We start from the raw sequence: 27450 nt of genomic DNA, 5'->3' as shown, positions 1-27450 counted from the left end.
TTCAATACACATTAGATCTTACAAAATTTCCTTCTCTGCTGTAATGGTTACTTTTATGTGTCAACATGGCTAGGTCACACAACGCAGATATTTGGTCAAACATTATTCTAGATGTTTCTGTGAAAGCTTTCTTTTTGTAAGATGAGGTTAGCCTTTAAAATCAATAAATCTTGAGTTAAGCAGACTATCTTCCATAACACTGGTGTGCCTCATCCAACCACTTGAAGGCCTTAGATCGAGACTAACCTCCCTATAAGAAGAGGGAATTCTGTCAGTAGACTGCTTTTGGATTCGAAATGCAAAACTACCCTGTGTTTCCAGCCTGCTTGTCTATCCTGCAGATTTTGGACTTGCCAAATCTCTACTATTGTATGATCCAATTCTTAAAAATAAATAAAGTTCTCTCTCTCTCTCTCTCTCTCTCACACACACACACACACAAACACACACATACACACACGCATCCTATTGATTCTATTTCTTCTGACAAAACTAATTAATACACTTGTGAAAGCTTTTTATCATTTCTACTCTTTAAAAAATAACTTTATATTCTCTATCCTGCTTTTATTGAGATATAATTGACGTATGACATTGTGTAAGTCTAATGTGTAAAATATGATGATTTGTTACACGCATAGATTGCAAAATGATTACATCAATAAGGTTACATCTATCATTTCATATAACTACCATTTTTTGTTTTGTTTTGTTTTGTTTTTGGAGGAAGGAGCGGGAACATTTAAGATCTATTCTTTCAGCAATTCAACATTATTGTTAACTATAGTCATCACGTTGTACATTAGATCCTCAGAACTTACTCATCTTAAAACTGGAAGTTTGCACCCTTTGACCAAATTTTCCCATTTCCCCTAACTCCTAGCCTCTGGAAACCACCATTCTACTATTTGTTTCTATGACTTCAGCTGTTTTCTAGATTCCACATGTAAGTGTGGAAATAGAGTATGTGTCTTTCTCTGTTTGACTTACTTCACCTAGCATAATACCCTCTAGGTCCATCCATATTGTCACAAATGCAGCAATGTTGTTTTTTTATGACTGAATAGTATTCCATTGAGTGTGTGTGTGTGTGTGTGTGTGTGTGTGTGTTTATTACCACAATTTCTTTATCAGAAAATTATCATCAGTAGACACTTAGGCTGTTTCCACATATTGGCTATTGTAAATAATGCTGCAGTGAACATTGGGGTGCAGATATCTCTTTGAGACAATGATTTAATTTCCTTCAGATACACATACAGAAATTGGATTGCTGGATCATATGATAGCTCTATTTTTAATTTTTTGAGGAAACTCCATACTGTTTTCCACAATGGCTGTATCAAGTTACATTCCCATATCATTTTTACTTTTGATTTAAGACCTCAGTCTTCTGTGGAAAATCTTTGTGACGCTATACGCAAACTTTCTCAATTTTATATTCCAACCCTACTTTTGCATATCTCTATTAAGATAGAGGAGGAGGAAGAGAGGAGAGGAAGGATAAATTTAATTGTACTGGAAGGAATCTGAGCTTAGTGTCTGTAAAACTCTCAATTGTTTTAAGGTAGATAGATCCATGTAAAAAACTCTTAGTTTATTTTCCCTTACTAATGAAATAAGTCTTATTGTCTAAAGGACTCAAATAATATATCAATAGAGCATGTTAGCTCTTTAACTAGTCTATATAATTTTGTTAACTTAAGGAAAAACTGAAATGACCTAATGTATTGTTTACAGTAAGAAATCAAATCTTTTCAGCTGACCATTTTTCATTCTCGTTAAATGCTCAACATTCTATCTTAGATTAATTTAAATAGAAAAATGCTTAGAACTTGAAAACAGAAAAATAAATATTTTTTTAAAAATTCAAGTTTAGCCAGTATCTGTCTTTGACAGTAAAGATGACCTTTTTAAATGTATAGTTACAAAGAAAGTGTGTGCATGTAGAAATCATGTTTCTCACATTGTATATACTTAACTTCAGTGATGTTCTACGGACGTTAGTAAAATAGGTCATCCATTGAATGATAACCGCAACCTCAATGCAAATAGTATACTAAAGAATTTTAAAACCAGAGCACGTGTGTACACTGGATGTTCTTCCAGTTGCAGTTTTTTGTTTTGTTTATTTTTGTTTTGTTTTGTTTTGTTTTGTTTTGTGTGTGTGTGTCTGTGTCTGTCTGTAATTTTAGATATTAATAAAGATTCAATAAGGGCCAAGAATTTGAAGGTAAATAGAATTTCTTTGAAATGAAAAGAAAAGGGTTAATTTTTAAATGACTTTTCAGTTAAACAGGACAAGTGGATAAGGATTTCTCCTGTTTTAGCAAAAAGATGTAGACCACTTTGTAGACAGAAAGTGCTCTCCCCTGCGTGACCTGGTGTTGGCCTTTACTGCAGGAATAGATTTGTTTTGGTAGACTTTTGCAGCCAGCTACCTGCAGAGAGAAGGGACTCCTGGTAGAAAAAATCTTTAATACAGTAGTTAAATATTCTTTCATTGGAGTGAAGCTTTCCCATATGGTATTCTTTGATACTCAGCATAATTTATAGACTTAATTTTAAAATACTTTGTTTCAGAATAAATATGAATAATGTGGAAATTAACAAGATAATTGTATATCCTCTGTGAAAAAATATTAGACTATCCAAATCTAACAAGTCCACTTTGGCATAGCTGAGAACAAGATGTAAAAAGAATGAGAAAAGAAAATACAACAGAATGTACCAGATGGTCTTCATGTGTTGGTTGTACATATATCTTTCTTAGCTTTTAGCTGCAGATTGAGTGCAACGTACATCATTTTATTCACAATAGACAGCTATGCATCATATATTCACATATGGATATCATTTCTTTCAAGATTTATTGAAATAGAAAGATAGGGAAAAAAACAACATTGCGTATATGCTGAATTCTATATAGGCAAGTGTGAATTATATAGTTAGATTCTCTCTTCAAGGGGTTTCTTATCACTATCTCACGGGGTAGTGTAAAGATTAATTAGTTAAAGTTTGTAGGCTTTTTGAAGCTAGGAAACACTATGCAAGTGCTAAGCATTATTGTGGTAACTCGAGAGTGAGGTATAAGTGATTTGCAACCTCATCAGCTCTTTGAAATGTGTGTCTATCCTGATTCACAGTTTTCTCTTAGTGTTTTATGGATTGGCAAGTTCTTACCAGATTTTGAAGATGAAACATATTCTATTGAAATCATACTAATCTGCACAGTCTTTTTTCTCCGTATTTATTAAAGTAATGTTTCTCAAAATAGAAGGAAACTTGGGATATGATTCCAAAGCTAATTTAATAAAGTAGGATTTTGACATCCATTATAACTCATCTATTATCATTTGATTGACTAAGCTTTAGTTCTTTTAATTAGTGCAACTAAAGTCTAGTTAATTGGCATGAAGGTTGCTGTTCTCATCTTTTTTTATTCTAAAAGACAGGCAAGTATTCATTGTTTCCATAAAGCTTATATTGATGTTATTAGCATGTTTCAATCATTTCTCACTATAATAATATCAATTGTGAAATGTTATTTATGTCTTTTAAGAAGATATTTTAAGTAGTTAAAGATGAACATCATTTTCTTTATTTGTAAGTCAAATTCTACATATCTCCTCTCTCCTTGTACTGTATGATTTTATACAAATAATGTGTTAAGAATAGTGATGTGTTCATTATTTTATTCCATATTTATATTTATAAATTTTTTTTATTTAATAATCTACCACAATTTCTAATTTTCCTTTCTGAAACCCCTTGGAGACGGCAATGGGGGCAGGGAATTTTTAAAGCAATATAAATATGTAACAAGGTGATTCTAAGTTAAACTGAAAATTGTTCATTGTGAAATTATTTTGGTTTTGAATGAAATTTGAAAAACATAAAATATAAAATAATATATTAAATATCTATTTAACTCCATCCAGAAATAATGACTATGAATGCAAACCTTGTTCTATATTACATTCAGTTATAATTGGAGTATGTACACCACCTTGGGTTCACTCCCTTTTCTCCCTGTCCAAAGGTGTAAATATTATGAACCTGACATTTAACTTTACCTTCATATTTTTATAGTTTCATTAGAATATGTGGCTTTATAAATAGGTACCATATAAAAATGAGAGATGAAATACATTGAGTAGTTGAGATTTACATGCTATTATGGACAAAGAAGAAAGGGGGAGCAGGGGTCTGAGATTTCAAAGAAAATAGGCAATTTACAGGTAGTTGAGGAAGAAGGGAACACATACAGTTAGGCAAATTCTTGTTAGGCAACCCAGAAACAGTGGGACACGGGGTGATTTAGTCAGAGGTCCCGGCTTGGAGCCTTTCTATCTACCATACTTTAAGCAGGAAAGGGGGAGGGTCAAAGGTTCTGAGTCTTTTTTTTCTTAGTAACCACCTTAAAATCAATTTCCATAAAGGCAGTTTTAGGGTGGCAAAACTTTGGTCTCCTTTCCAGTTTTCCAGAATAACTATTGTTCTTTTTTATCACCAGGAAGGTATTTCTTAAAAATCACCACCTGAAGCTATACAAAGTAACTAAGTTAAATGAGATCTTTGTATTTAGCTAAAAGTAAAGAAAAATATAGTTAATTGTCATTAATTTTATTATGTAATCTTTATAAACACCCTTTCAAGTAGTAAATGTTTTTAACCCCATTTCTACAAACCTGAAATTTGACACTTAAAATAGTTCACTAACTTAACCAAAATCCGTTGTCTGACTACAAAATTGGCAACTTTTTATAATATTGTGGTATCTCCCCTTAGCAGCCTACTCAAAAATTAATGAAGAATCAGAAATATCTTTATTTATTTATTTTGTTTTCAAAATCTTCCAGCTGAGATTAGGTCTAAATTTCTGGTGGAGATCTTACCACATGCAATCTCACCAAAGTTTTAACTTTAACTACAGCTATGCTTCAGTGACCTATCTATTCATCCAATACCTGCATATCTACTTTAACACAAAACAATTTAGAAATTAATAAGAATAAAAACTCTTCTTATTATAGCCTCTGATATCTCAAGCTGCTTTCCCATCACCTAGGAATATCTCAAATTCAAAATGTCAGTCTCCAAATTTTAGTTGCAGTGGAATATTTACACAGGCTATTTAGCCACGGTGGTAAAACATTTTTGTTAAATACTACTATTTTATAGCAAGAAATAAGCATTGAGTGACATGAGGGTATAGCCAGAAATTTTATTTTCCCAAGGAAAGTATTTAGAAATAGGTTTCCTACTCTTTGCTAAATTGCAAACCAACAGATTTCTGACTCATAAAATGCTGAATAGCTGGAATGTATATATCTATACATCTTCAGTATTCTATAAATGTGTGTATATATATATATATATATATATATATATATATATATATATATATATATATACATACCTTCAATACTTCAATATATATATTTCTATATGTATATTCAATGTATTCAATATATGTATATATATTTCTTCAATATTGAGAAAGAAAATTTGGAAAGGAGGGTGTGGGAATAAGATAAATTTCTTTCTGATTCTAACTTGCTTTCCATTGTTTATATTATTTCCATTTGTATGTCAGAACAGAGTTTCCAAAACTACCAAATATAAGAACAACTTGGGTGTGTTTTAAAAATCCAGAGGTATTTTCCTTGGAAATTTTGACTCAATGAGCATAAATGGGACTTGGAGAACCTGCATTTTTAACAACTATGCTAAGTGGTTATTTATTACCAAAAAGACAATTGTGGAATATTTAGTAGACCATCTAGGAGCTATGTAATTAACATTTAACAAGTAGGAGCTTTCTGTAAGTATAATGGATTTTGTTGAAATCGCCATTTAAATGCAGTATGTATTAAGATGATAGCATTTCGTGCTTTAGAGCATTTTAATGAATATCTTCAAATGTGTTTTGCTAAAATGGCAAATACTTTTTAGTTCACTTGATGAGAACATTGTGATGTAGGAAATTTCTGTGAGTGCCGGGATCGTGGTCTCGTGAAACAGAAGAATGGAAGCACAGACCAGAGAGAGGTAAGGACTTGCAAAAGAAGATAGTTTTTTAAAAGTAAAGAGTCACAGCTCTCGAGCAAGAGGGGGTCCTGACTGGGGTGCCCACTGACTAAGGCAGAAGGCTTGGAGAAGGGAGCTGGCAACTTCTAATGGAATTCGTCTATCAGGTTTGCTCTGTTTGTCCATCCTGAAGAAATTAACAAAATAACCTGTTTCTATCTATCAGATCTGCTCCGTTTGTCATGCCTAAAGGGATTTACGAGATAATTTATTAACCTCAGGGCGCCATTACATTTTTGTCCTGGAGTGAATGAGTTATTTCAGAACTTGGAGTTTCAGGATATGGTTGCCTTTGTTTATTCCACCAGGGACTTTCCTGTCTTCCTAACAACATGCTAACTAACCTGTCTCAATTGTAGCCTCAGAAGAATCTGAGTTGACCTTCTGGAGATCTTCAGATCCTGGATTCCAAAATGTATCTTGGGGGTCTATGAAACTCCAGATAAGCACCATTAAAATTATATGGAAAAGGTAATAATATCTTCCCCAAAATCAAAATAATTCTTACAAATAAACAAAAAAATACATAATCTAACCTAATAGAAGAAGAGGAAACTTTAATGACCAATAACAAAAAATGACATGATGCTCAAACTCATTAGTAATTAGGGAGAAACAACTCAAAACCACATGAAGTTCCATCTTTCATTCATTACCTTGGCAACTTTTACAAAAATAATACCAACTGTTGACAAAGAATAAGTTTTGTTACACCAATCCACAGAGTAATTTAATGATATGTAGTAAAGTTAGTGTGAATATAAAATGTATTGGTAAACTGTCACTTTTAAAAAATAAAACAGTATGCTAAAATATATAAAATTATATAATATTTAATGTACGTATTTACTGACTGACAAATCATTTTTTATTACATTGATGGACCCATAAACAGCTCTGTTCAAAACTGTGTTTGAAAACGAAATTCTTCAAAATTTTGAAATTGTGATTGTGTACCTTGAAGCAAAACAAAAAATAACTTCTTTATATTTCTTGTTTAAACATTAAAAACAGCAAGCGGAATGATTATTATGGAATATATTTATATACTTAAAGCAGTTTGTTCACCATCGTAATTTCTGTTTATTTTCTGCAAAATATATTTTAATGTAGTTTATTATTGATTTTTATAAAATTATCTACAGTCATCACTAAAGTTGATTCATAGCATCACCAACAAGAGTTATCATCGATATTTAGCTTTCAGACTGAATTTTAAAAAGCGTTTATAATGTTACCAAATGTTTCATTTGTAGAAGAATGAACTTCCCAGAGCTTTTTTGGGGTCTATTAATTGGATGCTCAACTGAACCGTTTTTGGGTCCAGTTTTCTATATGAAACATCTCTATGGCATTATTTAACTGTGAATTCCCTGTGATGCTAATGGAGCTAACCTATTGACAGCAATTGCTGCGTATTTCATAAATGCAGAAAAGATTAGACAAAAATGAACATAATTTTTTTAAGAAAACAGTAATTTGATCTAAATTAAAAGCCATGCTTTTCAGAGTGATATTCTTACACACTTTCTGTGAAAACAACATCTTCAGGCAATTTTCTTAATGTAACTATTAACTTTTCAAGTAGCAGCTAATATTTTTTTCCTCAGGTTTGTATCTTCTGGGTTTCAGGAGATCAGAGTTACCTTTATGAGCTCATAGTGGATTAAAAAAACACCAACAAGTATATTGTACAAGTTTTACGGTTGCTATAAACTTTCTTGAAAGGGAAATTAAGCACTTAGTTTTTAATTAAACATGTACTCATTTTCTAGCTCACTGTGGAAACATTGTTTCAAACTAATAATCGCTACCAAGAAACTCAATAAATAAATAGTTGTAGGTGTCTGAGAGATGACAAAACTGCTGTAGCAAGACCAATTAACTATCCTTTATGTGCTCAGCTTCCATTCCCTGCCTATCATTCACGTATGCCAAATCTCCTATTTCCTTTGTGTTCCCCCAATCCAACATATGTTGGCCTGCCAGTTTCTAATAAGTGGGCAGCATGAAAAACTGTGCTCAATACTTCTATCACGATGCAAGATTGGAAGGTTAGCTGTCCCTTGTCACTACTGACCCAGTGTACATGGTTTTATCATCAAGCACTCTGCATGCTGTCCTTGAAAGGGAGGCATTAGCCATGTTTTTTTGAAATGGGTCAGGAAAATAAAATCAATTTTCAGATTTGACACCCTACTGAGGTTAGAACTCTGTTCACACCTCATTCGTTTCATATTTTCATACAGCCATGACAAAAGCTGGAAGTAGTAAGCAAAATAGACATTTAACAAACTCATGTTAGTTTTTATCAATGCAATTGATAATAATACTTCATTAGAGAAAGAAAAATCCAGGAAACATACTAAGCCAATCAGGCAGTGTGGACAAGAGTAGTATAGTGGCACTCCTGGGAGCAAAAGAGAATGCTTGGTCTCCCCCAAACTGAAATTATGCATACCCTGCAATCCAGCTATTCCTTTTCTATACAGTCATGGGAAACTCTTACACAGGTGTGTCTTGAAGCACAGAGAAAGGTTTTCTTTATAACATTTGGGAAAACACATTATAGAACATGGTGGAATACAGCAGACTGGGTCTACAGTATTAATATGGGTAGCTCTCAACAAGACAAGTAAATGGGGAAGAAAGATACTATTTACATCAACATTAAAACTCACAAAACATTAAGTGATAAACTTTGGACACTTTCTCTTGTTAATCTGCCTCTGTTAATTTGAGTATTAGCCCAGCTAGAAGAAATTAGAAGGTGGGAGGAAAAGGTAATGAATGAAATCACATTATATTTAGTCCATCAATGACTTTTCACAACTCCACTGTTCTATAAAGAAATTGATACGACTTGTAAAAAAAGAAAGTGTATAGTTGTAGGTGGTTTAGGAGACGTTGTTTACTACGTTTATATAATTCTTGGGCAGGACATGCAGCCTGAAGAGTTAGATGTGAAGGAGGAAAAATCATTGGGGAAAGGTTGTCTCAAGGATAAATCCCCTAAATTTCTAGCTTGGAATATTGGGTCTATGGTGCTGCTAATTTCTGAGCTACAGGAATACTGTAGGAGGAACCAAGTTTTGTGGGCAAAGTAAAGGATCTCGTATTAATATGTTGAGACATAAAGTAGATAAATGGAGATGTCCCATCTGGTGGTCACTGCAAAAAACTGGCCTGTAGATGTAAATTTGTTCATGGTTAGCATAGAAATGGTGTTTAAAGCCTTGAGAATTCCTACACTCAGAAAGAAAAGCAAAGAGGGTCCAGGATTAAGACTTGAAGAACTCCAATATTTAGAGATTTGATAAAGGAGCCAACAAGATACATATAAATTTCATTTTAAAATTAATGGGAGAAAAATTATTTAATAAGAGGTATTGAAACAACCAGTATTAGCTAGCAAATTGGGAAAATAATAAAATTTTTAGTGTATCTTTGACCAGGTATCCACATGTAAAACAGTGAAATCACCACATGCTAGAAGTAAATCTATAAAAATTAAATAAATTTTAATGGCAGTGTTTTTTAAGCAAAAATTAAATAATTATTCTAAATTCTATTAACAGCTGTTTTCTATCACTTCTTGCTTTTCTCTATTTTTATGTCATTTAACTCACCAAAAGTGATGTCTTTTAACCCACTTGTTTTTTGTCTAACACTCCCTCTATGCTTTTAATATATACAACATTACATTTCCCAGTGGAGAAGAAATGTAGAATTTGGACTGTTATATTTAAAACACCTTTGCTTTTTAGAGTTGGGCTTCTGAAATGTCTTTTATTTAGGGATACTCATTAGACCGTGATTTTTCAGATTCCTGTGATTGCTTCTTCAAAATATTCAGTGCCTGAAGGTGATGACTACAATAAAAGTAAAATTATGCAGGCTTTTAAGAAAATTATGTGTAAGAGTTTGAAGCTTTTAAATTTGAAGCCTTAATAACATTGCTTTCATTTAAGTGAATTCTCTACTCACTTGCCCCTGAATTTCAATATTTTCCCTCTCAGACCAGGTATTCCAACTAAGAACATTGTTAAGCTTGAGACTCTTATCTGTAGAAATAAAGATGGCAGAAAACTTTAAAAATTAAAATAATTCTGTGAATTCTCAATATAAAATTTTGTCAGAAGTAAATTGTGAAGTAGATAAGTTTTACCTTAGTGTCCTTGCCTCACCTTCTGCCAGGTGTCCCCTTTCCTTCTCCTGGGCACCTGGTGCCTATGTGTGGTGTGGTCTACAATGAATGTACATGTTAACTTAGGGAGAAATGTTGTTTTAATCATCTACAGATTTCCTTATCATTACAGGGTATATCTCTCCATATTTATTTAAGCTATCTTTTATTACATGTTTTAATAAAGTTTAATGATTTTCCTTGAAAGTTAAGTATAGTTTTTGCTGGATTTATTTTTATGTGCCTGAAGATTTTGTTTGTTCTTGTAAATAGTATCAATTAAAATTTACATTTTCTAATTATTTCTTGATAATGTAAATAATTACAATTAGTATTTATTTAATATTCTAATTCAACTTCACTGAACTCATACTAATAATTTATCTGTACTTGCTTTCGTTTTTTCTATGAAAATAATCGTCACATCTTCTATAAATAATTTGTTTCTTACCTTTCTTTTAAATTTATGCAAAACATTTTTTAAAGTCTTATTGTATTTATTAAGAGCTACAAAATGATGTTGAATAGAAGTGTTGATATTGGGAATCTTCATTGCGTTCCAGTTTTTCAAGAGAAGTTCTTAAGGCTTCATCATTAAGGTGTGATGTTTTATGTGAGATTGTGGTCCATGTACAGAGGGTGCCAAAAAAATGTATACACATTTTAAGAAAGGAAATACCTGTATTAAAATTATGCTGATGGTAACCACTTTGAGCACCTCTTGTAATTGCAGAAGTCAAATGTGACTTGTCTTCATATTTTGTTATCAATATGTATTAGTACAATTTTAATACAGCTTTTTCCTTTCTTAAAATGTGTATACATTTTTGTGTCACCCTCTGTATTTTCTGGTTAAGGAAGTTCTCATTGGGTTCTAGTTTGCTAAGGTGATTTATTTTATTTTATTTTAAAAGAAACGGGTATTGAATTCTATCAAAGGCTTTTTTTTTTTTCTGAAATGGCAACATTACTTTTTCTTTATTATTCTATTTAATGTAAAATACACGATTACATTTTCTAAAGTTTGCTTTTCCTAAAACCATCCCTCCACTGGCTGTGGAAAAGGACATCTTATAATAGGATATTATGTATTTTATTTATTGCTGCATTCAGTTTGTCACTTGATAAGTTTTAGATACTGATTGCAATTCTTTAATGGATCTAAGTTTGATTTCCCATTTCTTATGTACTTAATTTTGGTAAGTAATCTTTACCTAGAATTGTTCATTTCAACAAAGTCACATTTTATCAGCCTTAGTTGTACTTTTTAAAAAAGATTTTTATTAAAATATAGCTAACGTACAATACAATATGATATTAGTTTGAGGTATACACTATAGTTATTCAACATTCATATATTAATACCTAAAGAAGTGATCACCATGATAAGTCCAGCAACCATCTGACATGGTACCACGCTATCACAATATTATTGACTTACTTGTTTTATACCTGGAAATTTGGGCCTCTTATTGCCCTTCATTTTTTTCCCTTTAAAATTTTTTCAATTACAGTTGACATTCAATATTATTTTATATTAATTTCAGGTGTACAGCATAGTTTATATATATATATTTCTTAAATTATATATATTATATATATATTTCCCTCTATATATATTTCATATATATATATATATATATATATATATATATATATATATATATATATATATATTAAGAAATTTTCCCACTGACTAGTAGTCTAATACTCTCGTGACACTATACATAGTTATTACTATGTTATTGACTATATTCCTTAAGCTTTACTTTACATCCCCATGACTATTTTGTAACTACCAATTTGCACTTCTTAATCCCTTCACCTTTTACACCCTGCCCCCCAACCCTCTCTCATCTATCACTCTGCAAATCTAGTACCCATCTCCACCATACATAGTTATTATAATATTATTGACAATATTCCTTATGCTATAACCTACATCCCCATGATTACTGTCTAACAACCAATTTGTACTTCTTAATCCCTTCCTCTTTTTCACTCACACAGAACCCCACTTCCATGTGGCAACCATCAATATGTTCTCTGTATCTATGAGTTTGTTTCTGTTTTGTTTATTTCTGTTTTGTTTGTTTACATATAAACGAAATGACATTGCATCTGTCTTTCTGTGTCTGACACTCCACTTAGCACAGTACACTCCAAGTTCATTCATTATGCCATAGATGGCAAGAACCCATTTCCTTCCCTGGCGGAGCAATATTCCATTGTATATATGTACCATCAACTCTTTATCCATTCCTCCATCAATAGACACCCAGGCTACCTCCACATCTTGGCCATTGTAAACAATGCTGCAATGAACATATGGGTGCGCGGGTCCCCACGAAGTAGCTTTTGGGTTTCTTCAGATAAATACCCTGAAGTGGGATTACAAGGTCCTTTTTTGTCTCTTGTTATAGCCTAGCCTTTGTTTTAAAGTTTATTTTGTTTGATATAAGTATGGCTACTCCAGATTTTTTTTCTTTTCATTTTCATGAAATAACTTTTTCCAACCCTTTACTTTCCATCTGTGTGTATCTTTAATCTTATAGGCAGCATATATAAGGATGTTTTTTCTTCCCATTCAGCACCCCCGAGTCTTTTTAATGGAGCATTTAATCCATTTACATTGAAAGTAATTATTGATAGATATGTAGCTATTGTCATTCTATTATTCATAATGTTGATGTTTTCTTTCTTTCTTTCTTTCTTTCTTTCTTTCTTTCTTTCTTTCTTTCTTTCTTTCTTTCTTTCTTTCTTTCTTTCTTTCTTTCTTTCTTTCTTTCTTTCTTTCTTTCTTTCTTTCTTTCTTTCTTTCTTTCTTTTTTTCATCTTAAAGAAGTCCCTCTAACATTCCTTGTAATACTGGTTTGGTGGTGATAAACACCTTTAGTTTTCTTGTCTGGGAAACTCTTTATCTGTCCTTTGATTCTAAATGATAGCTTTGCTGGGTAGAGTAATCTTGGTTGTAAGCCTTGCTTTTCATAATTTTGAATATTTTGTGCTATTCCTTCTGGCCTGCAAAGTTTCTGTTTATAAGTAAGCTGACAATATTATGGGAGTATCCTTATAAATTACTAGTTGCCTTTCTCTTGCTGCTTTTAGGATTTTCTCTTTGTTTTTAACCTTTGCAATTCTAATTATAATGTGTCTTGGTGTGGGCCTGTTTGGGTTCATTTTATTTGGGACTCTCTGAACTTCCTGGATTTGTATGTCTATTTCCTCACCAGGTTAGAAAAGTTTTCTGTCATTATTTCTTCAAATTGGTTCTCAATCCCTTGCTCTCTGTCTTCTCCTTCTGGCACCCCAATGATGTGAATATTGTTACACTTCTTGTCCCAGAGGTCTCTTAAATTATCCTCTTTTTTTGAATTCCTTTTTTTTTTTTTTTTTTTTTTTTTGCTGTTCTGGCTGGGTGTTTTTTGCTACCGTGTCTTCTAAATTGCTGATTTGATCGTCTGCTTCTTCTAGTCTGTTGGTGATTCCTTCTAGTGCATTCTTCATTTCAGTTATTGTATTCTTCACTTCTGACTGGTTCTTTTTATGGTTTCTATGCCCCTTTTTATGTTTGCTGTCTATCTGTTGAATTTCTAACTAAGTTCATTGAGCATCCTTATAATCATTGTTTTCAACTCTGTATCTGGTAGGTTTGCTTGCCTACATTTTGTTTAGTTCTGTTTCTGGATTTTTCTTCTGTTCTTTGATTTGGAATGTATTTCTTTGTTTCCTCATTTTGGTTGCCTCTCTGTTTGTTTCTACGTAATAGGTAGATCTTCTATGTCTTCCAGTCTTGGGCAGTTGGTCTTAGGTAGTAGGTGACCTGTGGGGCCCTGGCACAGTCTTTCAGGTCACCTACGGTGGGTGCTCCAGGGGTGTCCCTTGTGTGGGATGTGTGCCCTCCTGTTATATTTGAGCCTTAATTGATTGGCACATCAGTGGTTGGGATTGACCCTCAGGCTGATTGGCTGTGGGGTTTGGCCATGTCCATAGCTAACATGCTGTTGTGTAGGGGACTTACCCCACTGAGTGGCATTCACCCCAGTGGGCTCTTGTACATGTTGAGACTGCCCTTTGGGTGTGCCACTTGTGGGCCTATTTGTTGGTGTTCTGTGGTCTGAAGTCAACCTCCAAGTGTGATGTTCCTGGGGCCTCTTGGGAGGGGCTCCAGTGCAGACCCAGGTCAGCCACTGCCTGTGACCAGCTGGGGACTACCTGGTAAGAGATACAAAGTGATCTGTGGTTGTTCGCTGCCTGTGCTAACCCTGGAGGTGCATGGGAGAGGCCACACTGCAAACCAAGGTTGACTGCCACCAGTACCAGGTCTGCAGTAGCTCTACAAATAGCCAGAATACCCAGAGGCCTGTTTTCATCTGCCAACTCCCTTAAGGTTCGGCTCCTGATAAAGCCTCATGGGATAAATGAGTTGGATGAGGCAGAGTCTCAGGGAGTCACAAGAGTGGGAAGAATTGTGGTCACCAGGTAAATTTAGACTCTGGTTTGGTGCCAGTGCTGAACCTGGAACTACTCAGCAAAAGCCTCAGAGCCCACCAAGGTCAGCTGCCGCCCATCTGGGTCCAGTGGACTGTGATAGTTTTCAAGAAAGAGTACAATGTGGGCAGAGCTAGCTGTTCTCAGAGAAAGTGCCTCAGGTGTTGGGGGAGTTGGGTGCAGTGGGGTCCTTGTGAGTCATCAGGGTGGAGCCAATCAGATTCAGATTTGTCTTGTGGGGGTAGGCTCAACACATGAAAGATGGTACCCACCTGCCAGCTGCATGGGAGGAGGATGGCTGTCTTCATTGCTCTGGCCCTATATGCCTGTGACACCCCCGGAGTTATTAGTTATCCAGTCCCTCCACGGGAACCCAAAGGGAGTTCTTGCACATGAGAAAGTCTGTGCATGGGTCATTTAAGAGGACACCTAGGTTTCCCACAGTCTTCCATCCCACCCAGATTATCAGAATCCCCACTGTTTTTCACAGCCAGATGTTGTGCGGGCTCTTCTTCTCAGCATCAGTACTCTGGGCTGGGGAGGCCAGTTGGGGCTAAGGTCTCTTGATCCTCTGGGAGAACCTCCGTGGCCAAGATATCCCTCCATGTTCTCAACCACCAAATGGAGTTTTGGGGCCAGCGCGTTTCATGTCTCGGCACTTCCTACCCATCTCTATGTGGCTTCTTCTAATATCTTTAGTTATAAAATGTGCGTTCAGCCAGACTTCAGAAGGTTCTTCAGGTTCATTGTTCTACAATTTAGTTATAATCTTAAGGTGTTCACAGAAGGAAGCAGGCATAGTGTTTATCTACTCCGCCATCTTGCATCTCCTCCCACAGTATTTTTTAAGATATAAAAAAAATATTCTATAGTTTTTTCTCTTTTTGTCATTTATTCCTAAATTTGTTTTTGTCTTTTATTTTCTTTTTATTTCTATATGTTTGCTTGAGGAGCACCTATTTTATTAGCTTTTCCAAAGAAGTAGTAGCTTCTGCTTCTCTTCATCTTTTCTATTCTTTGTTTTTCCTTTTTATAATTTCTTTTCCTTTACATATTATATCCCTTCTTCTGCTTTCTATTCGTTTGCTGTATTATTTTTATATTTTTTTTAACTGTGGAGATAGGTCATGAATTTTTGTTCCATTTTTTCTTTGTAATATAGTTACATAAAGCCTCAAAATGGACTCTAATTACTTCTTATCTGTATTGTATAAGTTTAGTTAGAGAGTGAGCGTTTTTTTGTGTGTCCTTTGTCTCTAAACAGTTTTCAATTTCCTCCTTAGTTCTAGGTTTAGTTTGTTATTCTGTTTAGGTGCAGTTTTGTGTTTATTTTGTGCTTGTGAGACTGAGTTTATTTTATACTTTATCAATTCTAATAAATTCTCAGTGATTATTTCCTAAAGCATTGCCTATCATCTCTTTTTTCTATTTTCTTCTTCTGGAATCCCCAGTTAACAGATATTAGACTTCCCATACTCTCTTCCAAGCCCCTTAATCTCTTTGTCATATTTTTTATCTCTGACATTTTGTTGCAGTCTAAGAAATTTCCCTAACTTATTTTCTAGTTTTTATTTACTGTCCCCACATTTATAAGTTTTACCTTTAAGCTTTTTTAATGTACTTGAACATATATTTTATTTCTAGAATTTTAATTTAGGTGATTTTTAAATCTTCCTGTTCTTTTTTAAATATTATTTTCCTACTGTACCTCTTAATTGAAAAAAATCATTATAAGCCTATTAATTTCATATTGTCTTTCAGATTATCATTCTATCATTTAAATACTTGTTATGTCTGGTAGGCTATCTGCTGTTTCTTTGACTTTCCTCATGGATTTGCATACTTCATCAAATCTAAAATGTCATAAATTGTAAGATGGAAACTTTCCCTTTATATTCTTTAAAAAAAACTGTTTCCAGATATCTAAAAATGTGAAATATGCATCTAAATATGAGTAAATATAACATACACACATTATTTTGTGTTTTGTACATTTTTAATTGTGAATGCACCTTTAATAAGGATTTGTGTCTGTGTGTGTGCATGTCAATCATATGTGGCTACATTTTGGGAACATCTTTCCAGTTGTTTTGCATATGCTTATACCAAAATCTCTTGGAGTAGAGTTGGCTAGACACCAATTTTTACATGAATTTCTATACTTGTAAGTTCCTGTACTATGCAAGCAATATAAATTTTATCTTAAACTCATGAGGTCCAGATCTACTGCTTAGAATTCTCAGGCTCTATAGTTTTACTTCCCCTGAGAATTATGCAGAGATAAATAAAATTACCTGCAATCTCACTTCATGCAGGTCCTAAGATCTTCTCCCCTGTCTTATATGGACATTGAAAGCTATGCGCATTAATTTCTCCAAAGCAACAAACCTCCCATTGCCCAAAACGGCCCACAGCCTCAGTTCCACGTCCTTGGCTGTGCTTATAGGTTCCTCTTTATGTCCAGGTTCTAAGGATTTTTCTTTATTATTATCAGTGATTTTAGCCCTATTTGAAATACTGTCCATTAACCTATCATTTGTAATTGATTGCAGCATTAATTTGTACATAATCTAGTTTGCAATACCAACCAAGTGGTTTGTTTGTTTAGTTATTTGTTTTATAATGAATATGAATCAGCGCTATATGAGTGAGTTATTTCACATTTGAAAATACATTTTAGCTTCTCAAGATGGCGCTATACTCAATGCGGAAGGCGTGTGGGTGCTGGAGAGTCATCCCGGCACTTCACACAGGACCTGAAGCTGCTCCGGCTTCCCTGAAAGATGCCGTGAAGCGAGTGTTCTCCACATTCAGCCTACAGGGATCTCCCACCTCGGCAATTACAAATAAAATTACCTGAGAGACACTGAGAGCTGGGTGAGATCACAGGATGAGTACAGCTCTGTGCTGTACAGCATCGTTGATCTACACTCCATCACTGTCCCCCAAGACCCAGCTGTCCTTGGTAGAGCATCTTGGACACGACTGCTGCTCTTCTTGCCTGTGGCATAAACCCAGTGAAGAGCGTCATTTTTCGACCTCAGGTGTCTGAACACACCCAATTAAGACGCATGGTCAGACTACCCCGATTACAATACTTACACCAGTGGAAGGCAAAGACTGCCAAGCAGAAGCAGGATGGAACTGGGGGTTTACTCACGTACCCAGTGCTCAAGGCAGCCGACGTGCTGTTGAAAAACTCCCAGACAGGTCCACCACTAAACCGGAACCCTACTGGAAGGCAGTCTGAGAAATGTAGCTTCCAAATTGCTATCCCCTGAAAATCAGGAAATAGCACAGAAGGGAGAAAAGGGTGCCTAGATGTCAACAGACAATCCAGTACACTCTTCTAAAAGCAATGGGTAGCCATTTATGCATCTTCAGGACAGAATGAATTTATCCTTTTAAAAGAAAACCAATTGGGGGGCAGACGGGTGGCTCCTGTGGTTAGAGCTCGAGCTCTGGGCAATGGGGCTGCCGATTCCCACATGGGTCAGCAAGCTGCGCCCTCCGCAACTAGAAAGAAGTCAATGGGCTGCTGCTCAGGTTCCGGGTGGCCAGATGGCTCAGTTGGTTGGAGCGTGGGCTCTCCACCACAAAGTTGCCAGTTTGACTCCCACAAGGTATGATGGGCTGTGCCCCCTGCAACTAACAACGGCAACTGGACCTGGAGCTGAGCTGCGCCCTCCACAACTTAGATTGAAAGGACAACTTGACTTGGAAAAGTCCCGAAGTACACACTATTCCCCAATAAAGTCCTGTTCCCCTTCCCCAATAAAATCTTAAAAAAAGAAAAAAAGAAAATACATTTTTATTTTATTGAACTAGTATGAAATCATTTTTCTAAGGATTTTGTGAACATTACTTCATTATGTTCTTGAACTTTTTTCTCTTCATTGTCTTGAGAATCAAATCTATTTTATTTATTTATTTATTTATTTATTTGTTTATTTATTTATTTATTTATTATATGTATATTTTTTATTGGGGAACAGTGTGTTTTTCCAGGACCCATCAGCTCCAGGTCAAGTAGTTGTTTTCCATCTAGTTGTTGAGGGTGCAGCTCATGGCCCATGTGGGAATCAAACCAGAGACCTTGGTGTTACGAGCACTGTGCTCTAACCACTGAGCAAAACTGCCGCCCTAGAATCAAATCTTTACTTCAGAAAATATTTCCTTTACATCACTGAATATTATTTTATTTGCTCTCCTTTTCCACCAGGGCAACAATCATATATGTGGAGAATGAGAATATCCTTTGTGTTTTATTTTCTAATTGTTTTAAGTGTTTTCTTTTTCAACATCTCTTTTGATTTGTCTAAATTTTCTCGTCTGCCCTTGGTGTCTGTTTATATTTTAATGTCTTCAATATGACTCTCAAGTTCACAATAATTTTCTTTTTGCACTTCTTTCCATTTCCATCTCGCTATTTCCATTTCTTTCCTGAGATTTTTTCAGCTCTCTTTCCTTCTCACCTTCCCTTGAGCCATTGCAACTCATCTTTGAATTTCATTTCAGAGAGGCTATGCTTTTTTAATGTTTCATATTTTATTATGAAGTATTTGCTCCTTTTTTTCTGTTTCATGATATAATTATTCTATTGTGCATTTTTCATTTATTTTTTTTTATATTATTAATTTGGTGCAAAAGTAATTGCAGTTTAAAAGGTTAAAAATAATTGCAAAAACAGCAATTACTTTTGCACCAACCTAATATTCATTGCTTTCCACTCCTATATCCCTACAGAGCTTCCTTGCTGGTTTCTTTCTGATAATTACTCATCTTGCATGTATCCCTTCTTTTGGCATGATCTTTACTATGGAAGATGATGCAGAGGAGTGTCCTGGAGAATGAGCCGGATGAGAACGTTTTCTTTTCTATACTCTAAACTTGGAGTTAGTCTTTCCTTTGGTTAGGGGAATGTTTGTGTGCACTATCAGTGAATTTCCAGGTCTCAAGTTTTGGTGTATATTATGAATTTTCTTCTCTCCAGGTACTTTAGATCAGAAATTGTATGGCTTACTTCTCTTCCTGTAAAAATGACACTTCTACACTATTCCTCACTCAGGTCTACATTCTCTGCTACTCTACAAAGTCCCATAAGACTTAGGAATGTAATGCACTCCAAATAGCATAAAAGACCTGACTGTTTCAGGGAAGGAGGTGTTCTTTATACAACTCAAAGAATGTTGCTTTTTTTGAAAAATACTTTCCCTTCCATCTGATGTCTACAGGTAGATAACTGAGTACTCATTCTGAATGTTCTACATGACATCCAGTGTCTGGTTTATGCTACCCCTGAAAGCATTATCTCAGTGTCTGGTGCAGGACCAGTGCAGCGGAAAGGGTTGGTTTCCTAGCACTTCTCACCTAATGTATCAAATATAAACTAAGTAAAAACAGAGGCTTACTATGTAAATGCAGCTTTAAGACTTGTCTCTCAGGATCCTATGCATGTCCATTTAAGTTTAGTGCTTACAGATTTCCCAATGACACTGTTTAGACTTACCCCTTACTTTTGTTGAAAAATGATTGTGTTTTCTTTTGTTTATTCTTGTTCTGCCTGTGTGTTTACTTTTTCAGATAGAACAAATTGAAATATTTTTGTACAGTCTTTACACAGAGTAACCTTTTAAGTCACTTAAAGTGTGTGTGAGTGTGTGTTTGTGTGTGTGTGTGTGTGTGTAGAAAATTTTGGTATGTTAATTCCTTTTTTATTATTTTGTCAGTAAACCAGTAGGTAGAACTTGTGTTATTTTCTAGTAACTAACAGAAATATCTGAGGGTGTGTGATATTAAAAGTGAAAACAAGGTACTTGTTTTTAGAAAGATATCAATTTATTGATAAGTAATTTTATTTTTTTGGTGAAATCAAAGATAATTTCATAATACCTTTAAAGCGATGTTAAGATATCTAACTCCTTTATAATTCAATCAAGCAGCTCTTTCTTGCTTGATATGTTTTACCTCTGCTTGATCTCAAACTCTAACTCATTTTATTGGTAGACTTTACTGTCTTTGTTTCAACTAAGTTCTTCAAGATTTCAAAATGAAGTGGTTGAAATTTGGTTTCTGGTACAGCATGTAAGGTACATTAGAAGTCACCACACTGCCCTAACAATAAGTAAAAATATGTATAAACTGAAAAATCAGCAAGTCTTCTTAGAACTATGAGAGAAGTGATATCACACAGCAAAACTCTGCCCTAAAAATTGGAGAGATAGACAGATACATACAGAAAAGCACAATTTACCAGACCAGAAACTTCGTAGAAACCAATGCCAGGATAGGAAAACCCAAACTGTAATTGACAAATTACTGGAGGCTCAGTACGAACAAGTCTGAAAGTTAAAAATTCCAGGGCAATCCAGACACAGGAAGACCCACCTGCTTTTGTGAGTTTTACCTCCAAGAGCTCAACCAGATCCTCAGTTAATCTCATAGAAAAAAATCCCCTTGAGCTTTCAGCAGGGGTGGGAAAGGAAACATTTTGAAGTACACCAGAACATTCTGTTCTTAACAAGAATTACCCTCAGGAGAAAGTATTTTACCAGGGTCTAATCCGCTGCTGGGATTTTATAAGAGCCTAATCTACCTGGGGGAAGGGAAACACCCAACTTCAGCCAGTTCTAGCCTTCCACTTAGCAGGAAGGAAATACCATACTCCAGCTCCCGCTAGTGTATCTGTTTCACCTGGGGGTGTGGGGAATTGAGAAGTATTGGTGAAGTTTCAGTCCAGGAGCACAGATTCACCAAAAGAATGAGACCTAATCATCTAGACCTAAGCATATGAACAGAATGTTCTCCTCCCCCCACACCTTACCATCGCATCACTAAAGGTCTATTTATTAGAATTCCTTTTACCCAGTACATCTAGTCCACTCTTAAACAAAAAATTGCAATGTATAGTAAAAGGTAAAAAAACATTTTGAAGAAGCTGAACAAGCATCAGAAGCAAAATCAAATATGTCAGAAATGTTGAAATTAATTATCAGACCAGGAATTAAAAAAATAACTATGATTAATATGTTGATGGCTTTAATGGAAAAAGTAAACAAAATAAAAAACACACAAATGGATAATGTAAATAAAGGTGGAAATTCTCAGAAAGAACCAAAATGACATGCTAGAGATTAACACTAACACACATAAAGAATGCTTTTGGTGGGCTCAGTAGTAGACTGTACTTGTTGGAAGAAAGGCTCTCTGAGCTTGAGGATATGACAATAGAAACTTCAAAAACTGAAAAGCAAAGACAAAAAAGATTAAAAAAAAGAACAGAATATTTCAGAACTGTGAGATAATTGCAAGAGGTATACCATACAGATAAAGGGAATACTAGAAAAAGAAGACATAAAGACACAGAAACAATGTTTGAAGTGATGATGACTTACAATTTCCCAAAAGTAATGTCAGATACCAATCCACAGATCCAGGAAGCTCAGAGAATAGCAAACAGGATAAATGCAAAAAACCAAAACAAACAAAACACTGCATTTAGCAAAATCATATTCAAACTTCAGATAATCAAAGATAAAGAAAATATCCTTAAAGAAGCCATAGCACAAAACACCTTATCTGCAGAGAAGTAAAGATAAGCATGATAGCTGACTTCTCTTTAGAAACGATGCAAACAAGAAAAAGTGGAGTGTTAAGAGAAAAAAACACCAACCAAGAATTCTGTAGTCTGCAAAATTATCCTTTGATAGTGAACGAAAAATAAAAAATTTCTCAGACAAAAAATCATTGAGGGAATTTTTTTGCCAGTAGACCTACATTGTAAGAAATATTAAAAGAAGTTCTTCAGAGGAAAGGAAAATAATATAGAAACTTGGATCTACATAAAGAAAGGAAGAATATCAGAGCAGGAATAAGGGAAGATGAAATAAAAACTTTTATTTTTCTTCTTAATCTAACAAATGACAGTTTGTTAAAAATAATAGCAACAATGTTTTAATATATATGCTTATGTATAAATAATATGAATGACATCAATGATATGAGAAATGGGCTTCTTGGTATTTACCCAAATGAATTGAAAAGTTACGTCTACATAACAACCTGCACACATGTTTATGGCAGCTTTATTCATAATTGCCAAAACTTGGAAGCAACTAAGATGTCCTTCAGTAGGAGAATGGATACATGAACTGTGATACATCCAGATAATGGAATATTATTCTCCACTGCAATAAATCTATGAGGCCATGAAAAGACATAGAAGAGGGCAGTCAGATGGCTCAGTTGGTTAGAGCTCGAGCCCTGAACAACAGGATTGCTGGTTCGATTCCTACATGGGCCAGTGAGCTGCACCCTCCACAACTAGATTGAAGGACCATGACTTGGAGCTGATGGGCCCTGGAGAAACACACTGTTCCCCAATATAAAATTAAAAACTAAACACACAAACAAACAAAAAACAGTTCAATTTTTCCCTTAATAAGCTGTGCTTTAGCATGTATGAACAAGCATTATTTGGTTCGACTAAACTAAAAAGCCTATTTAAAAAAAAAAATGTAGAGGAAACTTGAAACACAATATTAAGTCAAGGAAGCCAATGCACAGTGGTTACATATTATATGACTCCAACTATATGACATTCTGGAAAAGGCAATACTATGGAGACAGTAAAAAGATTAGTGATTGCCAGGAGTTAGGGGGAGAGAGACCGATGTATAGGCACAACACAACAGATGTTTTAGGGCAGCGAAACGATTTTGCAGGATACTATCGTGATGGAGATGTGTCATTATAAATTTTTCACAACCCATAGAATATAGTATACCACGAGTGAACCCTAATGTAAACTATGGACTTTGGGTGATGATGACCTGTCAATGCAGGTTCATTGACAGGGGAGACAGTGTGTGTGGAGAGAACAAGGGGCGATATGGACGCTCTCTGTATGTTCTTCTCAGTTTTGCCTGGAATCTAAAACTTTAAAATTTAATGTTCATTAATTTTAAAAAACCCAGTAATTTAATATGTTAGTTATCATCTGGTTCTTAAGAACTACTCAGTTAGGGTGCTGTAGATGATATCATTTCAATGACTTAAGTTTTGAATCAAAGAGAAACTAAACCAGATTGAGTCCATCACTTCTTCTCTGGACCACGGGACACTTAGCCCAATCAGGAACACTATAAATCCAGCACTGCATGTCAGAATAAGCACAAGGCATGGTACAAATAAGCTGCTGTTTTAAACCAAAAGAAGAAGGTAAGGCGCTTTAAAAATAAGTCAGACAGAAAAAGCAGAGAACCATGTGATTTCACTGATATGTGGTATATAAACCAAAAGCAACAAAACAACAAGACAAACAAATGAGAAACAGAAACTCATAGACACAGACAATGGTTTGGTGGTTGCCAGAGGGTAAGGGGGGTGGGGGGTGGGGGGTGGGAGATGAGGGTAAGGGGGATCGAATATATGGTGATGGAAGGAGAACTGACTCTGGGTGATGAACACACAATGGGATTTATAGATGATGTAATACAGAATTGTACACATGAAATCTATGTAATTTCACTAACAATTGTCACCTCAATAAATTTAATAAAAAATAAATAAATAAAAATAAAAAAATTTAAAAAATAAAAATCTAATATAACTGAAAGCTTGCCATCAGCATCAACTCTGTTCCTGTATTACTCCATTAAATCAGAAAGCTAACACATGCAGCATGAATAAAGTACAAAATAGAAGTGGATAACCTGTTATCCAGGCATTGTTCACAGTTTCTGATTTCAACTGACCTAACCAGACCCAACTTGCACCTTATTGTGTAACTGACCACATCCTTGTCGTTTCTGAAATATGGTTTATTTTTCTGTTTATGGTTTTATTTCTTCAGTGACATCTCATTTTACTGACCAAATTCACTCTCAGCCTCTTAATTTACTATTCCTAGAATCCAGTCTCTTCTCTGAAACTCTTATGTCTTAGGAGAGACCTAAGATGGCTGTCATCTCCTTTTATATTCTCTGACATCAATTTGATCTTGGACCACAAATCCTCTGTCTCTATAATCATACGTAATCATAGTACCTAATAAAAAATGACTTTGATTTGAGCCCAATTATTCAACAAAAACTTTCAATCACTCCCAGATATTTTCATTCACCTCCTTTTCCTACTCTGCTAATTGACTTTCTCATCTTCTACACGCTTTTCCAATTGGACCTTGTCAGCCATCTCCCCTCTCCTAGTAGGAAGTTTCTTCTTCAGCAGTGTATGTGGGACTCTTATCTTCATTGCAGTGATGGATCTAATCAGGCCTTCACAAAGCTTTAATAAACAAAACTTAAGTCGTTACCTAGGTATCATTAAAGCTACTTATTGTCAAAATAAATCTCGAAGTGGGGGTGAGGGGAGGAGTGCTTTCCAAAAAGCACCATTATTTGCTTCATTTTTGTAAAAGTATTTTTTTAGGGGTAGTGGAAGGGAATAGCTGGGTGTCTTCAATTACAGTTGGGGTAAAACAAACATCACTTCAACCTATAATTGTAAGAACTCCTGAAGAACATGTACACTGACTATAAACCAGGGTCACTTTGCATCACTCTTCCTTTGGTAATATAGTCTTTTAACCCACAGAACACTCTTCTGTGATTTGGGTCTCTGTACTCTGTGACTGGCTTTAGAAAGATTAGTGGTTTTGAATCAGCAGTTACAATAACTAGAGTAGAGTTATTGCTTCCTTAACTTTGTGGCTCTGTCTGTCAACAGAAAAAAATAGCTAAAATATAATCAAAGCCAGATGGCTCCAGAGGAAATGCTTCTAATGTTTCAGCTGTTGTTACAACACCCTGAGAAGAACTCTTTTATGGCTGGTCACCATCGCTGTGCTTTACTGGCCCATCTGTTCCCTAGATCTTGTGTAAGAGCACTTGTGGCTTTGGTTAACTTTAACTGAGCAGCAAAGTACCTTGTTCCGGCTCCACAGTACCTAATTTTTAAAAAATGACATTAGGGCATAAATGAGGAAAGCACAGACAGGCAATATGTTGTCTATGCTCACAGACTAAGCCCTCAGCTAAAACCAAAGGGAAACATTGAAGACAAATTGATAGATCATTTTGAAACCAGAAGAACTGTCTCCTATTTCTTCATAAGAAGTCACCTGTTGGCAGTGAAAACTAAGAAAAGTTGTGAAAAGTAATTTCCTTCTCTAGTATCCAGCAGAAAACCATTTGTTATAATTGTGCTCAACCACTTGCATAAGAGTGATAAGGCGTAAGAGTGACAGTCTGTGTATGATCCACAAATTCCTTAGTTTCAATAAGATTAATAGTATTGTTAAGAAATGATCACATCTGTCGGTAAACCAGCTCTTTAAGATTGAAAAAAGCCTCAATTTGGAGGCTTTGCAGAGTTTCATCATGTAACCTGTGGTCCATTTCAGCTATCCATGGTCTAAGAACAGGCTTGCAAAATTCATGAATATTTAAAATTCAGCTCTCAAAGCCTCAATTTAGTGAGCTCCTGCTCACTTCCGGATGAGTTGCAAATAAACAAGCACAGTCATGGTTTATAGCAGGTGTGTTTTGAGATGAAACATGTTTCTTGCAAAGTCATGATGAGCAGGGATTCAATACATACAATAAGCATGACTTTCCCTGAATTACTCCATTAAATCAGAAAGCTAACACATGCACCATGAATAAAGTACAAAATAGAAATGGATAATCTCTGTTACCCATGCATTGTTCACAGTTTCTGATTTCAACTGACCTAACCAGACCCAACTTACACCCTATCTTGTAAACACACACACACACACACACACACACACACACACACACACACACACACAGTTTGATTCAAAGGCTTTGTATTGCTTTTTACAAACTAATGAGAACATTGTTAGACTATGTTGCATAGGAATTTTCCTATATAATTTCAGTGTTTAGGATAGCTTAAAGGATTTATGTCAAATTAGAGCGTAAGGGTGGTTGTCAGTTTTAGTAAATGATACAAGGTAAAATGCACTGAGTATTCCTAATATATAACAATACAAATAATAGTAGGAAACTAGGTAACTTCACCATTTAAATAGTTCTCTGTCCCTCTAAATTCAGCTGTTGCCCTTACTGACAATGTTTCTGCTTCCAATGGAATTTAAGAATAAATGGGTAGATAGCTACACAATTTAGGAGCTATTGACATCTGATTGACAAAATAAATGTAAGAATTGACAAGAGATGTAAACTATAAAGCACCTGAAAGTTTTCAGGTTGTTTAGAATTGAACAGAGGGGTTGTGATTACAGAGGTTATTGGTATTTCATTTCCTGCTTTGCAAAGTTGTGTAAAAATTATCATCTAAGTAATTAATAAGTAAAAAAAAAACCACAAAAATAAAAAACAGTATTTTTTTAATACTGTCATGTTGTGTCGACAAATCCAGGACTTGTTCTCCAAGAGTACAATCCTTATATTAAAAATGACTAAAAAGAGATGTGTATAGTCTTGACAAGTAGCAGGTAGATTTCACATACGCATGCCATTTTTCATCTTTTTGTGTTTTAAGAAGAGATTTTATTTATTTTTTTTTATTTATGTTAGTTTCATGTGTACAAAGCAACATAATAGACATTTGCACGCCTCACAAAGTGATAACCCACCTCCCCCGAGCTACTACCCCTTTGACATCATATGTAGCTGTTACAATACCATTGA

General features: G+C 34.8%; 1 pseudogene; it reads left to right on the top strand.

Annotated features, from left to right (window-relative positions):
• The first annotated feature begins 17459 nt into the window (after positions 1-17459).
• LOC109456500 (tryptophan--tRNA ligase, mitochondrial pseudogene) lies at positions 17460-18051 on the top strand (annotated as a pseudogene).
• Positions 18052-27450: the final 9399 nt, after the last annotated feature.

The sequence above is a fragment of the Rhinolophus sinicus genome, chromosome 17 (genome assembly GCF_057876585.1).
Source record: "Rhinolophus sinicus isolate RSI-liver-muscle chromosome 17, RSI-T2T, whole genome shotgun sequence".
Classification (NCBI taxonomy): Eukaryota; Metazoa; Chordata; class Mammalia; order Chiroptera; family Rhinolophidae; genus Rhinolophus; species Rhinolophus sinicus.
Note: the sequence above shows the minus strand (reverse complement) of the source record. Positions and strands in the feature narration are given on the sequence as shown.